Raw genomic sequence first — 15,235 nt, forward strand, 5'->3', positions numbered from 1 at the left:
GCGTATACGTATATAACGTTAAATTGTTTATTTTAAAGTTTCATAACTAAAAAATGATATAAAATTCCAGGGAAAAATGGTAAGCATAAATGCAGATATTTATATAAATAAATATGTCTAAAATTGCATTACAATGAAATAGATAAAAAAATAACAAGCAAAAATTATCATTCTTTTTAAAAACGATTGAAAAATAAAGAATATGATACACATTCACCTCTTTTGTTGGAGTAGTTTCTATCATTTTGTTTGCCACCTTTATAATATAAATAAAGAATTTTTTTTTTTTAATGTTTATAATATATTGTGTACCAAGAGCGTAATGTGGACTTTTTTTAGAAAAAATATGTGTTTGCAGTGGCTAAGTGAATGCTAGTGCGTTTGCGAGCAGAAGATGAGTACTGCAATCACATACGCTTAAAAAGTCCGATTAGTCCTTGGTATACGTATTTTTATAATGTACATTAATTGATTTATACACTTTATGTGCTTTTACAGCAGGCATGGGTTACTTTTATTGACAAGGCACTTAATATTATTTAGATTGTTTTAACATGCAAAATGAAGGTAAACATGCGAGAATAATTTTTATAAACTTTTAGAAAAATCTAAGCTTTGGAAAAAATTGCTTTGGAACGTATATATTACGGTTTAAAAGCTCAAAAATCGTGCATGGGTTGCAGGAATTTATTTGGATAAAAAAATCATTTGTAATGTTCAGAAAGTTACAATACGTATTTAGGCTATCATAAATTGGCGCACTTTGTTAATTTTACATAGCTTTGATATTAATTTTACTCGCGACTTTCTTTCGTAAAATTATCATAGTTGACCAATTGAATTTTCCCGCGTATTAATACTTATAATAATAATAGTGATATAACGATTTACCTTTGTAGTCTTTGCTACTCTTTTTGTCTTCAGATGAAAGAAATAGTTAAAAAAACTTTTATTGCATATTTTAGAGACTTGTGCATGCATTTCCTTGGTAGAAAATAATGTTATAGGTATAAATCTAATAAAAATAGAGCTTTGAAAATTCCAAAACACGACTTCTATTTTCGGCCTTTTACGGTTTAATTTGTGGTCCAAGAATATGTACTCTGTTTATAAATATTAACCATCATTTTCACTAGGGAATTATAGAAGATTTAAACGCTACCTCTACTCTTTTGCTTTATTAGCTCGTCTATTTTCCTTCTTTTTTCTAACAACTCGTCTAGATCTTCATCTGATGATTGATCGCTCTAAAAATTACGAAGTAGGGTATTAATTTTATCAATTAAAAAATGAGAAATGCTGAGACAAATGCGTAAGTAGATCATTTTAAGGAAAATATATACAGAAATTGAGAAACAAGAGTCAAAATATGGTTTTAATGCTTTAAAAATTACTAATTTTTTATACGTTTTGTTCTGCGCATCATTTTTGAAAAAACAACGATAATCTCTTCAAAATGCATACATTTTTTTCAACCCTAGTAAAAATTTATATTAATTTAAAGATAGTAAACATCTTGTATTAATGGAGGTAGGCGAACAATGGGTCCATTTTTCCAGCAGCGATGAAACACTTTCTCAGACATTTTTTGCGCATTTATTAGAGTAAGAATAGAGTATTACCGTAATACAAGGTATTTTCAAGATAGTAAAAACAAATTCCACCGTCTAAAGCAAAGCACAAGCGAAAAATAGTTCATGGCTATAAAATAAGTGCTATGTAACATCAGCCAGGTCAAAACAGTAGTCAAATAAGAAAATCATGAATACTTTATGTCGTGCTTGTATAATTTCAATTGACTGCCTACTATGTAAACTATTTGTAAATCGATTAAAATCCGTAAGCCTTGATTGTCTGCAATTAGTGTATGACACAAAAAGTAATATAAATATAATAGATTTACAGTTATGAGAAAAAGCGTTTCATCACAAGTTAGTTTTAGCTATTCCTCATAGCTATTTCATAGTATTCAGCTTATTTTAAATATTCGAATTTCTACCAGGGAATTCTTATCGGAAGTTAATGATAATTTTAAGATTCATTACTCATGTAAGAAATGCACTCAATAAACATTAATAATTCAATGATTATTTTTATTTTCAGACACTAGGCAGGACAATCTAGAAGAGAACACACTGTTTATGGACGCTTAAACTTGCTTGTTGCATGTTTCAAAATAAGATTCTACAATAATCTAATACCTGTTCATCCTGCACCTTTTTCTCCGGATCACTCTCACCCATAGTTAGTGCTTGTCTAAAAAATTAATTGAAATATACATTGTAATAAAAAATTCATGGTAAAAATGTGAAAAAGTAGTTTTAAGTACATAGTTGATAGAATTTAAGTATTACTTTTTTCTAGCAAAAGCTTTGTAATATGATTTTTCAATTTTTGTAAAAACACTTTAGAAACATGTATGGGGATCAAACAATCTATTTTTCGGAAATGTCTGTATTTATGTGTATCTAAATATATTTAGAGGATTTCTATCAATGTCAATAAGTTTGGTAAATAATTTTGCATTTTTATACATCAGATCCAGGAGAAAAATCATTTATGCTATCCTCAATTTAGGACTAATATAATATTGGATATTTGTTTTATACAAAACACGCTACTTTCTAAATGATTGCATCTCTCATAGTAAATTTAAACGATAAAAATCCAACTCAAGACGCTTAAAGGTGATCGATTGAGTATTCTTATGCAAAAGCGTGACTCTTGAGTCAACTAAACCTACTCTTAAGCACGACGGTTACTAAAACAATTTAAATACTGAAAATATCACCAAAAAAGTGTTTGTACCGAATTTATTAAACTTACTATTTTCCAAAATCGTTCGTTTGTTATGTTCAGATAAATGCTTCTTTAGAGTTCATGTTCCTTGCCTTTCTTGATTGACGTACATACATCATATCATAATAACAATTAACAAACGTGAACGGATTTCTTAGTCTTAATAATACCTCAAAGTTACATAGTTATTAAAACACATAAGGGGATATCGGAGCCACGCTGATTGGTCAAAATATTCTGGTTTTCCTAACCTTAAAAATATTTTAGATTATAAATAATAAGTACACTCATTTATTTATCTCACATAAACGCGGTGTTCCGAGCTGCGTATTATAAAACTGTACATTTACAAGTGCTCTAATATGTACACCAATGTGTAATTTAGACAAACAATGAGAACTACGGCGCGAGGTGAGGTCACAATCAGTAAAGTTCGCTCCGATAGCTCCTTAACTACTATACTAAGACAGACATATTTTTCATATTAATATTTACAATTCAAGTATATATCTGTTGTTGTATTGACACATTTTTCTACGTACTCAAGTAACAACAAATAAATAAATATTAATTTATGACAATATTAGAATAAATTGTATGTGCGCGCTATATATAGCATCAATATCACAGTGAAAATGTTTTATAATACTATTCATTAATAAAATCTCAAGTGTATCGAAAATTATTGAGTTATATACACAATATTAACATGCAATATTTAATATTTATATTTTAGATTGTGTTATACTGGCGATAAACTAAATCGCTAATCATTGCTATTTACAAACAATAAAGTAGCGATATCAATAAAATTAATAATATATTTTATTACAATGTTTGTACATTTCTGGCAGAACGATATTTCAACAATTAAGTAAAGCTTGATCAAATTCTGTTGGTAACTTACTCATGATCAATATATAAACAATACATTTATATTTCATCTTTCTATTAACAAAGTTCCACTACTTTTTAGAAAAATGTAAACTAAGACATCAATAACTTTGATCTTTAATTGCCATTAATGTTGAGTTATTGCCTGTGTAGACATACATACATAACTATAAATATAACTTTAAAATCATAAATAACCCTGGTAGAAAGTTGACCATATTTAAGGAGATTCTATAGCTACTATGCTAGTCAAAATTGGCGAATTTGTTTACCTTTATATTTTTCTTACAGTAAAATTTTTTTTAACATTTAGTTGGCGTTCAATCTTTAGCATTACATTATTGGGTAAGATGAAATTGCGATTTCCCATGAGGGCCTGTGTTAAACAGCAAACAATAAAAACATTGATTTCTCGACTTGTAGGTACCCTAGCTTTCTGAAAATTTATGTGGTAATTTTGAGACTTGCAAATCTGTATACGAAATTCAGAACTATCTTGGCGTTATTTCCATTTAGTATAGAACCTCCTTATTGTCTATATTTATTTATTGATGATAGAATATGCTTATATAAAAAAGTTATATGTCTGTTTTTAACAATGTATTAATGTTAGAGTTAGACAATATATTGTGAACATTTCTACCAAGGGAATTATTCAAAATAAAAATTAAATATATTGTGGATTTAGAAGGTTATAAAGTACCAGCAAAACTTGACAATTTTTTTTTGATGCCGTAAATAACTGATTGTGGAAATTATTAAATATTTCATTAAAATCAGCCTTTACTAGTTTTAACTATATATTGAAACGTGGCTTGTTTTTATCAGTTTTGAATTGCAGTAATTCAAATCAGCCGACATGACTTAAATAATTTTTGATAAAGTTGCACTGTTATCAAAAATATAAAAAAGTACATGGCTATTGATCTTACATTTCAATGTGTTCTTAATCTAATACCTATTTAGTAACACAATTTAATTTGGAAACAAAAAATAATTTCATGATTCTGAAATAATACGTTTCTTATGCAAGTTACAATTAATAATCCACATGAAATGCGTGGCATATGTTTAACTTACGATTAGATATACTTATTTAATATAGTTAAAAGTTATTCAAATGTATTGTCGGAAAAAATGTTTCCAAATAATTTAATAATGAATCTTATCAAATATACTAACAATTTGAACATTATAAGTCGATTGATTTTGTTATATCAATAAACATATCTAAAGCAGGTGGCTTCAATTGCTTTGTTTGTTGAGCCTTAGAATAATAAATTTTTTTATCATTCCGTTTGCTTAGTACTTTTTGTAAATATAATTAATATATCCCTGGTAGAAATTTGAGCAGTCAAACTGCTCAGCAGATTAAGCTTTAGCCATGACTAACTAGCTAGTTCAACGTATGAATCATTGGCTATAAACTGCTGAAGCAGCTACTAATATGAAATGAAATTAAAACGTTTGAATTATAAGAAAAATCAATGAATTTTGAATTCTGAGTTATTATTAATCGAATATCTACTTAGATAATATACCGTACTCCAAATAAATAAATAATTTTAATTTATATTTAAGACATATGGGTCAAGATAGGTAACCTAACCCTACACATACATACAAACTACACATACCTACCCTACACACATACAAACTACACACAGTCTGCAGGTTATAGCAGTAGACAGCAGACATCACCTATACAATGCTCAGTCGATCCGTGAGTCTGTTGGTTAGCTGCGTATATACTTACGTATAGGTACCACGGAATCTGGAGTCGAGCGCTTCTAACCTGAAAGACGCGCTGTAGTGTGCTCCGTAACTGCGTCGTTTGCGCTGTTTGATGATTTCTACTCGGTATTTTAATAATGAGTGCTAGGCAATACTGCAAATCATAACGAGAAAAAAATAGAAAAAGGGAACTCAGCGAGAGATTTAGTAAGTAGATTTGAAAATCTCTCCAGTGATGAAGAAATTTCAAGTACTCAGTCGCCCAAATGTGCCCGCTCCGAAATTGATAATTGCTCGGGTAATTGTGCAGAATCAGTGTATTTAGACTTTAGTGACCAAGAATTCCAAGAAGATATTCAATCAGAGCAAAGTAATGGTAGTGACGAGGAAAATATTACAGAATCAGCACAAGAAATTAACGAGTTACGACAGTGGTCCATTTACTGTAATATTCCTCATTGTGATTTAGACAGATTGTTAAAAATCTTAAACCGTAGAGTTCTACCAGATCTTCCATCATTCTCAAAAACTTTTTTGAAAAGTAATGAGAAGTTTGACATTAAGTATATGGAAGTAGCCAATGGCAGTGCTGGAGAATTTTACTATTTTGGTTTAATAGACCAACTTAGAGAAGCTGTCAATCTGGAACTGCATAAATCAAGTACTTTAGAGTTAATTTTCAATATTGATGATGTTTCTCCATTTAAATCGAGTACCATAACTGTATGGCCAATATTGTGTAAAATTTATACACAATGTGATTCATACAAACCTTTTACAGTAGCTGTTTATGCTGGACACGGCAAGCCCAAAAGTTCCGTCAAGTACCTCTTAAAGTTTGTATCAGAATTGAATAATTTATTTTCATCTGGGATTACTGTAAGTGACAAACATTTTGATGTGCAGCTGAAGTACTTTGTGTGTGATACGCCTGCTAGGTCTTTTGTTAAACGTGTTCTAGGACACACATCATTGAAGGGCTGTGAAAGGTGTTACGTGATTGGTGAGAAAAAGACGGTGTAATAGTCTTTTTAAACAGTAGTGCAATAGCAAAAACTAATAATAATTTTAAATTACTGGTTGATCCTGAATATCACACCGGTGTATCACTTTCGACGAAAGTTAAACCAGAAATAGATATGGTCCATCAATTCATATTGGATCCAATGCATTTGTTATATTTAGGATGCACAAAGAGGATTCTAGAATATTTCCTAAATTCATCTACATCAAGTAAGGCTCAACTCAGCTCAACTTTAAAAGACGAATTACAGCGAAGAACACAAGAAATTCAGAAGGATATTCCTGATGAGTTTCCCAGGAAGATGAGACCAATCAACGATCACAGCAAGTACAAGGCAGTTGAATTCAAATTTTTCATCGTTTATGCTGCACCATTTCTATTTAAAAAACTACTATCTGATGAACTATACAATCATCTGATGCTGCTTGTGACGTCTATCAGACTACTGTCAGAAAAGAATCCAGTTCAACACATACCATTGGCTCAAGTGAAACTCGAAGAATTTGTGAATAGATCATCAAGTTTATATGGATCTTCTTTTGTGACTTTAAACGTTCACAATTTGATTCATATAACAAGCGATGTTCAGCGAACAGGTCTCAATCTGAATAAACTAAATGTAAGTGCTTTCCCATTCGAGTCCTACTTGGGAGAAATTACAAGTCTTATCAGATCACCTATACATGTGGTGGCGCAGTATTGCAAAAGGTTACTCGAGAAGAAGAGATATTCAAACAAAACTTGTAAAAAGTATAAAGATTTTAATATTATTTCTCAAAGTAAAAAAGAAATCCTGAAAGTTAGTTATCAAGAAGCGACCATAGGAATTAAGCATCCAAATAATACAGTCCTACTGCGTAATTCAAATATTGTAGAAATAAAGAAATTTCTTTACGTGGAAAACATTTTACATATTGAAATTCAGCAGTACCTTCAAAAATTATCACTTCTTAGTGATCCAAGTTTAGTAGCTTTTGAAGTCAGAAAGCTATCAAGTGCGACAACTATCATCCCTGTTACTACAATCAGAAGTAAATGTGTGAACTTTAGAATAAACTTTTCAAAATTGGAGGAGAAAAGGTGTTTCGTGATACCACTGCTGCATTGACTAACATACTACACTACCTACTGGTAAGTTGCACTCTTCTGCTACATTTGAAATTCTAACCTTATCTGACTGTGAACATGAGAACAGACATTCTCTGTGCTGTAGTTTGTAGTGCAACAAATATTTATTATTTTTTGCGAGGTGCAAACAAGGTAATTTTGTTAACGAGGTAATAAACGAATTTTTCAATTAGTTAAGAAAGTTATTAATCTGTGAAAATTATTATTGGTTTGCTCTTTTATATTTAAAACGAATTCTTTCGATTTTAACCTCAAAATCAATTTTGTTTTGAAATCTTAAAGTCGTCAATGTAAATTTAGTTATCAAGGTACAAAATTAACAAAAAAAATTAATAAATAAGTGATTCTATGTTGAATTTACAGTGAAAAGAAATGTTGTTGTGTATAACCTCAAAATATTCAATGAACCAGGCTTCTTAACATTTTAATTTTCAAATCAAAACAAAAAATGTGTGCTTCTATTCAAATTGTGAAATATTAATTAATTTTATATTTACAGGCTCATTTAGAATCAAAATGAGTGCTCCATTGAAGCTGTACACTCTTGTGTAGTTTGTGACCAGAGGAAGAAAGAGGAAATAACGCCAAGTTAATATAGTACCATCAAAATGCATTGAATTTAATAAAACAAGACAAAGAGACACTACGAAGTTTTTAACAACCATTGAAAATGAGGAAGACAGTCGCTTACTCCATGACATAGTGAAGGATCTAAGTGACCCCCCGGAAAGCTGGACATCATATTCAGTCAATATCTTGGGTGATGCAGGTATCGCTATATCTAAATATTCATTTTTTGTTAAGTCTTGCCTTTTTTTTCTTGAATTATTAATTCATACTTGTATATGGCTCTCAAATACATTCTCCTTATGTTTCAACCGTGTTTCCTTCTGAGCCGTTAATTAAATTCATTTTTTTTTTATAGCTACTTATGAAAAAGCTGTTGAGAATATCTCACGTCTCGAAGTGGAGTTACACGCATTCAGCTTAGATTCTGGTGAAGAGTTGGAAGACAGACAGAGCAAAATATTGGAAGAGGTTAAAAGGCAAAAGCTTTTGAAAGAGAGCGCAGCACTTGATGATATGCTGGCTCCTCCACCAAAAAATGTGGATTCTGATAATGGTAATAACCCTAAGTCAACATTCTTGAATAGTCCTTTTGATTACAGGTTACATTTACACTTTTAATAAATTTTCAGATGCCATCAGTACTCCAAAATCAGTCAGAAGTCTAAGGAAGTCGTATTTTAGTGATTTTGATTGAGTCAGATGATAAGAAATCAACGAGCATGTCTACTGTAGAGGGACCAGTTGATCAAGATAATGTGCCAGCACACCTCAATCAGAAGAGATCAGACAACGAGCCCAACAATACACCTATTTTGTCATCTGAACAGCATAAAAAGGATTCCCACAAGAATGTCGGTGCCCCTAAGAACACAAATAATGGAACAGCTGTTTTGTCATCTCAACTTCAGAACAAGAATTCTTCCAAAAGTGCTTTAATGAACAGACAGAAGGGACCATCTGTTTTGAATTTGGAGTTACCGGTGATTGAAATTCCTCATGTTGAATCTCCTTCGGATTTTCAGACTGCAGTACTGACATCTCTCTCCGTAATACTTACAGCAAATGAACAGAAAACTCGATAACTTAGAAAAGTACCTGTATGACAAAGAAGTGACAAGTACAGCTGCGAACAAGATAGATTTTGATGGGGAATACAGCTTTAAACTACCTATAGAAGACAAGCCTGCTTTCATAAAATTTAATGAAGAGTTAAGTGTAAATAAATACGAAGAAAGATGTCCTTACGATACTGAAGTCTTGCTTGGATACAGATAACTATGTTATAACCAAAAGTATATGTTCGATGCTTAAGAAGTTTATAACAAAAGCAGTAGCTCTTGCGTATACGGTAGTCAGGAAATCATCAAAGGATCCGAGAGACATCTTCAAGTCTTGTGAATTTTACATAGCCATAGAATATGTAATTACTTCTGCAAGAAAAGAAAAAAATTTAGAAGTAAGTAGTAAACTATTTACCAAAGGACTGAGTGATGTTCTTTGCAATGCAATGTATTGGGATGTCAAGAGAACAAAGAAGTAGTTTTTGAAAATTTTGATTACGCTAAAAACTGTGTTAATTGCTAGATATAATTTTAATTTTTACTATGATAATTTTTCTTAAATGTTTTGTCGACATAAAAATTAATATGTTGCGTAGTAAATCAAATACTACTATAACACTGTCAAGATTGATGTACATAAACTCTGTACAAAATAACTATTAATGTCATTGATTAATGCATGATATTTATGAAATTATTATAATAAATAAATATAAAAAGATTTTGTGATTATTTTTTTTATTTTAAATTCCATACCCAACCTATAAAAAAAGAACTTTTTTATTCTAAATCTGTCAATAATCATTATTTAAATCTATTTTCGATACTGAAACTAACATTTGAGATCAATTATTATTATTTTCTATTTTTTAATTCGATCGCCAGTTCTAAGGCAGTGACCCATTCAAAAATCTATTGAAAATTGGCGCGTTCACTGCGTAGTCACTGCTCAAGGAACTGCCCAGTCCATTCCGAATTAGAAATGGACTGGCTAAATACTGCGTAACGTTTCTACCAGGGATACTGCATAATTTAATCTGCACAGAGCACACAAGTGTTTATTGATTAGTAAGGTAAATAATTCAATTTATAATATCTTGTATGCGTATATCGCTTAGATTTGCAGCATTTAAACTCATTAAGCACATCGAAACGGATTGAAAAACATAATTGACATACATTTTTCATGTGATCGGGTCGAGATATCAGCAAATTTGCAATTTGTATTCTGTATTGCAAAGGATAAAAATTTGTATCATATTTATGATAAAAATATCACCTTTCCCGATACAATCCATGTAATACGTAATAAATGAACCGCAATCGTAGCCGTCCTTTTGGAATTGCCGTATCTTTCTATATGCTTGCAATGTCCACTCAGTAATGGAATTTAGATTATTTTTTAGTTTGCTGTTAGCTAATTGCAAATATTTTATGAAATTTTCTCCGCACATTTTAAATCGTGAAGATATACATTTCAAATCGTTTTTTTTTTTTAAGAAGACTCTTTTTTAAAGAATATCGGCCCTTGGGGTAAAAATGGAATAAAAGAAAATAATAAACATACTGATCGTGCTCGAAATGAGTCGTGGCCAATATTGTTGCTCAATGAGATTTATGTTTGAATTACTTGATATTACCTCCAAACAAGTTCATAAGGCGTTTTTATTGAGCTGATTTTATTTTATTACATAGCTTTCTTAAGAAAAAAGTAAAATCAGTATTATATGATTGCTCATTAATAATACTTGAATATTAATGTCATAAGTGATATAAAGAGTGCACCTATATCTATTAGAGCCTAATAGATGTGCTTTGTAAAAAAATTTTTGTCGGAACAACCCTGCTAGACTTTCTATAAAAAATGTCAGCAGGATTTCCTATAAGAATTCTATTTCTGATTTTTTGGTGTAAGAAATAATGCAGATAATATAGACGTATGGCCTATTTTTGGCGTTATCATCAGTATGGTACTTCCATAAATGGCCATAATATACGTTAATATAGTGCAACTTGATAAAATTTATTATCTTTTTTGAATTGAAACGGAACCATGAGAGATATTAAGACGTAATTTTTCGAGCTTTATTAACAAGCATTCGGAACCTCATAAACATTTGTTATTTTTGAATAACAGGAAAAAGAGAGATTTTGGAATGGCACGTTTGTGACTTGAGGCAATCTGAATACAACTGCTTGAAGCTGCTGACTACCTTCAGGGCGCTAGGCGATGTGTTTTTACTGATATGCCCCCTATAGTTAGCCAGCGGGAGCCGATAAGAATAATCGTGACCCTACTACTGCGCGGGCGCCGCGGCTTCGTCTGCTTCTCAAACTTGCCTTCGAGGCGCTGCTGCGCCACTTAATAAAATGTATAAGTTAATGATACGATTAGAAAATAATAATCAACGGGACTTTTTTCGCAACAGCATTATTTTAGCTAAGGAAACAGATTAAACTATTCCTGATAAATGCTGCACTACAGAATAATACTTATTTAACATGGTGGGTCAGTATTTGTTTCTGTTCCTTTTTGCGTGTAACGGGCCTTATCCTATGTCACGACAGTGGCAACAGTTCCATCTGTTTAGCAGCCACGGCTATGCCGGAGCCGGAATGGCAGTACGACACTGTTGTATGACACTTGTGACGGTTTATGTCGCGTTGTTGCGGCCTATAGATTTGGACTTGTTGAACGACGACAGCGCCACTGTGTGCTCTCTCTTAAATAGATGTGTTCTTATTTAAATAGTTCTTAATTCTGTTACGAAGGTTAAATATGATTTATATTTATGGAGCAAAATATATTATTCTGTGCGTTAAAAGTATAAGCTAATGTATTTTAGCAAATTAATGATTTTTAGATTTTCCGTAAAAGCCATGCAGTCATGCTAGCAAATTGTGTAAGGAATAAAGTTGCCTATGATTACTAATAGTGTTATTCTATAGTTATATTTATGTAGTTTATGATTCAGATCGTTTGTCAAATTTTAATATTGAAGTTTACACTCTATATTTAGTTAGTATTTTAGATTTGAGTTTGTTTTGGCCTTTCAATTTTAAATTGTAAATTGTATTGCATATATTGTTGGTGCATAATAAAATTGTTGAATAGTTCTTATTTTTCTCTAATTATTAGTGATATATGTGCGTGTATGTATATAAGTTGTGCAAGTGTTCTATGTATGAGTATCCTGCCTTCAATAAAGTACTTCAATAAAATTATTAGATAAGTGATTTATTATGAATGTTATTATTCCCATACATATTTTTAGAATAAAGTTTTTGGACGGACAAAAGTGGTGGGATAACCCTGGTTTCTCAAAAAAATTTTCTTTAACTCAAATTCATAAATAAACGGCAACGTTTCGTCCCGTGGGGACCTCTTCAAGCCATAATAATTAAATAAATAATATCACAAGAGACAAACGTGTCTCTATTGTCGTAAGTGTTGTCAGTCATCTCTTGTGATATTATTTATTTAATTATTATGGCTTGAAGAGGTCCCCACCAGGGACGAAACGTTGCCGTTTATTTATGAATTTGAGTTAAAGAAAATTTTTTTGAGAAACCAGTGTTATCCCACCACGTTTGTCCGTCCAAAAACTTTATTCTGATTTATTATGAATTAAAAACAAAAATTATCGTTCAAAACTTTTTCTATTAAGCATTTACTTTGTGGAATTTATTTTATTGTTGCAGGTTCTTCCATTTTTATGATGTTTGTAGCAGATGAATTTTTTTATCAGCCTCTTTACTAGTCAAGTATATTATTTTCAATTTATTAAAATTATTATTTATCTTGCATATAAATTTGTTGTATTTTATTGCAAAGTATAATGTCATTGATATTTCATTATAGTCAAAAATTACGTAAAAATTTGTTTACGGTTGAAATTATGATTAAAATATCGTTCTTATTTTAATTTTTATTGTTATTATTATTAATTTTTCAATGCAATAATGATTGTTATTTATGATTGTTATAATCTGCTATATATAATCTATTTACAATTTAATCAATGTTATACAATGCATAAATTATAATTTAGTGAAAGTACCTTGTTCGATATTTGTTTAAGAAGTCGTTTTGTATTGCAGTAATCATATATCATTTAGTTAATGATTTGCATTTGTATTTTTTATAATTATAAGGTATTGTGTTTAATGCAAGCAAGATTAAAGTTTTATCATTTTAGATTTTCTGTTTCTATGCGGTAGCTGTATATGTATGATATACATATCTATACATATATAAGTGTTTAGTGGACGCAAGAGTATAATAAGAAGTTCACGAATTTAAGATTTTAAGTAGTATGTAAATATTAAATGTATATACGTATATATACATTGTGATGAAAACAATATAAGTAACTTGCTGCTGTCAGTCACAGGCAGCGTAGCACACATTTTGTGGACGACATGAGAAAGTAGTGGTCGACAAAGACAAGCCTCAATCATACACAGGCTTATAGGGTACGGGCTCTGCAATGATATATTGTGGTGATGCAAGTGCTTTTAATACAACAGAGTGATAAGATAGTAAAAGGATTACAAGATTTACGAAGACAAAGGAAAGGGAAGGTTTAGTAAGAAAAGATGTAAAAGGAAGTAAGAGAAGAAACATAGAAGAGTGAGCCTTCAAAAAAATGAATATATAAACTATGATATACTATGAGTTCAAGTGTTTGGTTCACGTAAGAGTAAATGTTTACTAAGTTCAGATTTAAAGTGAATACAAAGAGTGTGGAAAAGTTTATTATTTCAAAAATGTAGTCTATAGGCGTAGTGTAAAATAGAGTATATTAAAATATATATATATATATATATATATATATATATATATATATATATATATATATATGGGACGTTCCACGTGAAACGTAACAAAGCTCTGCCCAAAATTCCTTTTGATTTAAAAATTTTTTAAAATATGGAAAATTTAGCATTTCTTATGTACTTTCAATTAATGAGGAGCGTTTTTTAAAATTTTGTTCCCAGATGGAGCTACGCGTTCCCTAACCTTAAAAAATTACTACTCTACGAAATGATCAAGCTGTCAGAAATCACAGGGGCTCAGAAAAATTCTAAGTAACGATTATTTTCATATATTTTGAACTGCTGAACAAGAATCCGACGGTATTTTTTACCGATACCTCAAGCGTTCGTCCCTAACCTCAAAAAACACCCCCCAAAATTGCTTTTTCACGCAGTTGAGAGGTTTATCCTATGATCGACGGGAGGAAAATTATTGACAGAGAGTATTTTTATGTATTTTGTGCTGCTGAACACGAAACCGGCCGTCTTTTTTACCGATACCTCAAGCGCTCGTCCTAACCTCAAAAAACCACCCAAAATGTCTGTTTTAACGGGTTAAGAAATTTACGTCTAGAGGAAAATTATTGACGAAGGCTATTTTTATGAATAACACATGAATACACAAAAAGAAAATTTTAGTTGTTCACCAATAAACAAAAGGAAACGGGCATGGCAAGTTACATAGTAATTATCTTGAGAGTTGTTCCTCGCTTCATTGCGATTAAATATAATAAACTTGACTTTGTTTGATTGATCTCAGTTCTTAGATTATCTGCAGAATATATCAAACTCGCCTGACCTTTTACTTTTTAAAAAGTTAATTCTTTTTAGAGATTTCAATCCTCTTTAGTAAATTTTTTTGAGTATTGAATATTCTACGTCGTAAAAATAAAATATAAGCATGTTTAACACCTTTTGACCACAGCTTTTTTGTAACATTTTTATCACTAAAATAAAATCACTGATTTATTCTGATATACACCACCCTCAAATTATTTCTACACCTAGACACCAGAAACCACGGTGCGAACTAACTAGACGTCTCCATCGGCCACCAGACGCCGTCCTCGTATGATTTATTTACCTAGACGCCGTCCTCGTATGATTTATTTACCTAGACACCAAAAATCACGGAGCGCACCACGTAGACCTCGTAATCGGCCACATTGTAACCTGGACACCGTGTTTAAATGATTTTTACACCTAG

The 15,235-nt window shown here is 30.9% G+C and overlaps 1 protein-coding gene and 1 long non-coding RNA gene across 2 annotated transcripts in view; both read left to right on the forward strand.

Moving 5' to 3' along the window:
* LOC100679968 (venom dipeptidyl peptidase 4) overlaps positions 1-15,235 on the forward strand; it is a 297,831-nt gene that overhangs the window by 52,332 nt on the left and 230,264 nt on the right. The window lies entirely within an intron of this gene.
* On the forward strand, positions 8,060-9,775 carry LOC116416621. Its single transcript, XR_004226961.1, has 3 exons — positions 8,060-8,348; positions 8,505-8,702; positions 8,779-9,775. It is a non-coding gene; the product is annotated as an uncharacterized LOC116416621 (long non-coding RNA).

Source organism: Nasonia vitripennis, assembly GCF_009193385.2.
Source record: "Nasonia vitripennis strain AsymCx chromosome 3 unlocalized genomic scaffold, Nvit_psr_1.1 chr3_random0002, whole genome shotgun sequence".
Lineage (NCBI taxonomy): Eukaryota > Metazoa > Arthropoda > Insecta > Hymenoptera > Pteromalidae > Nasonia > Nasonia vitripennis.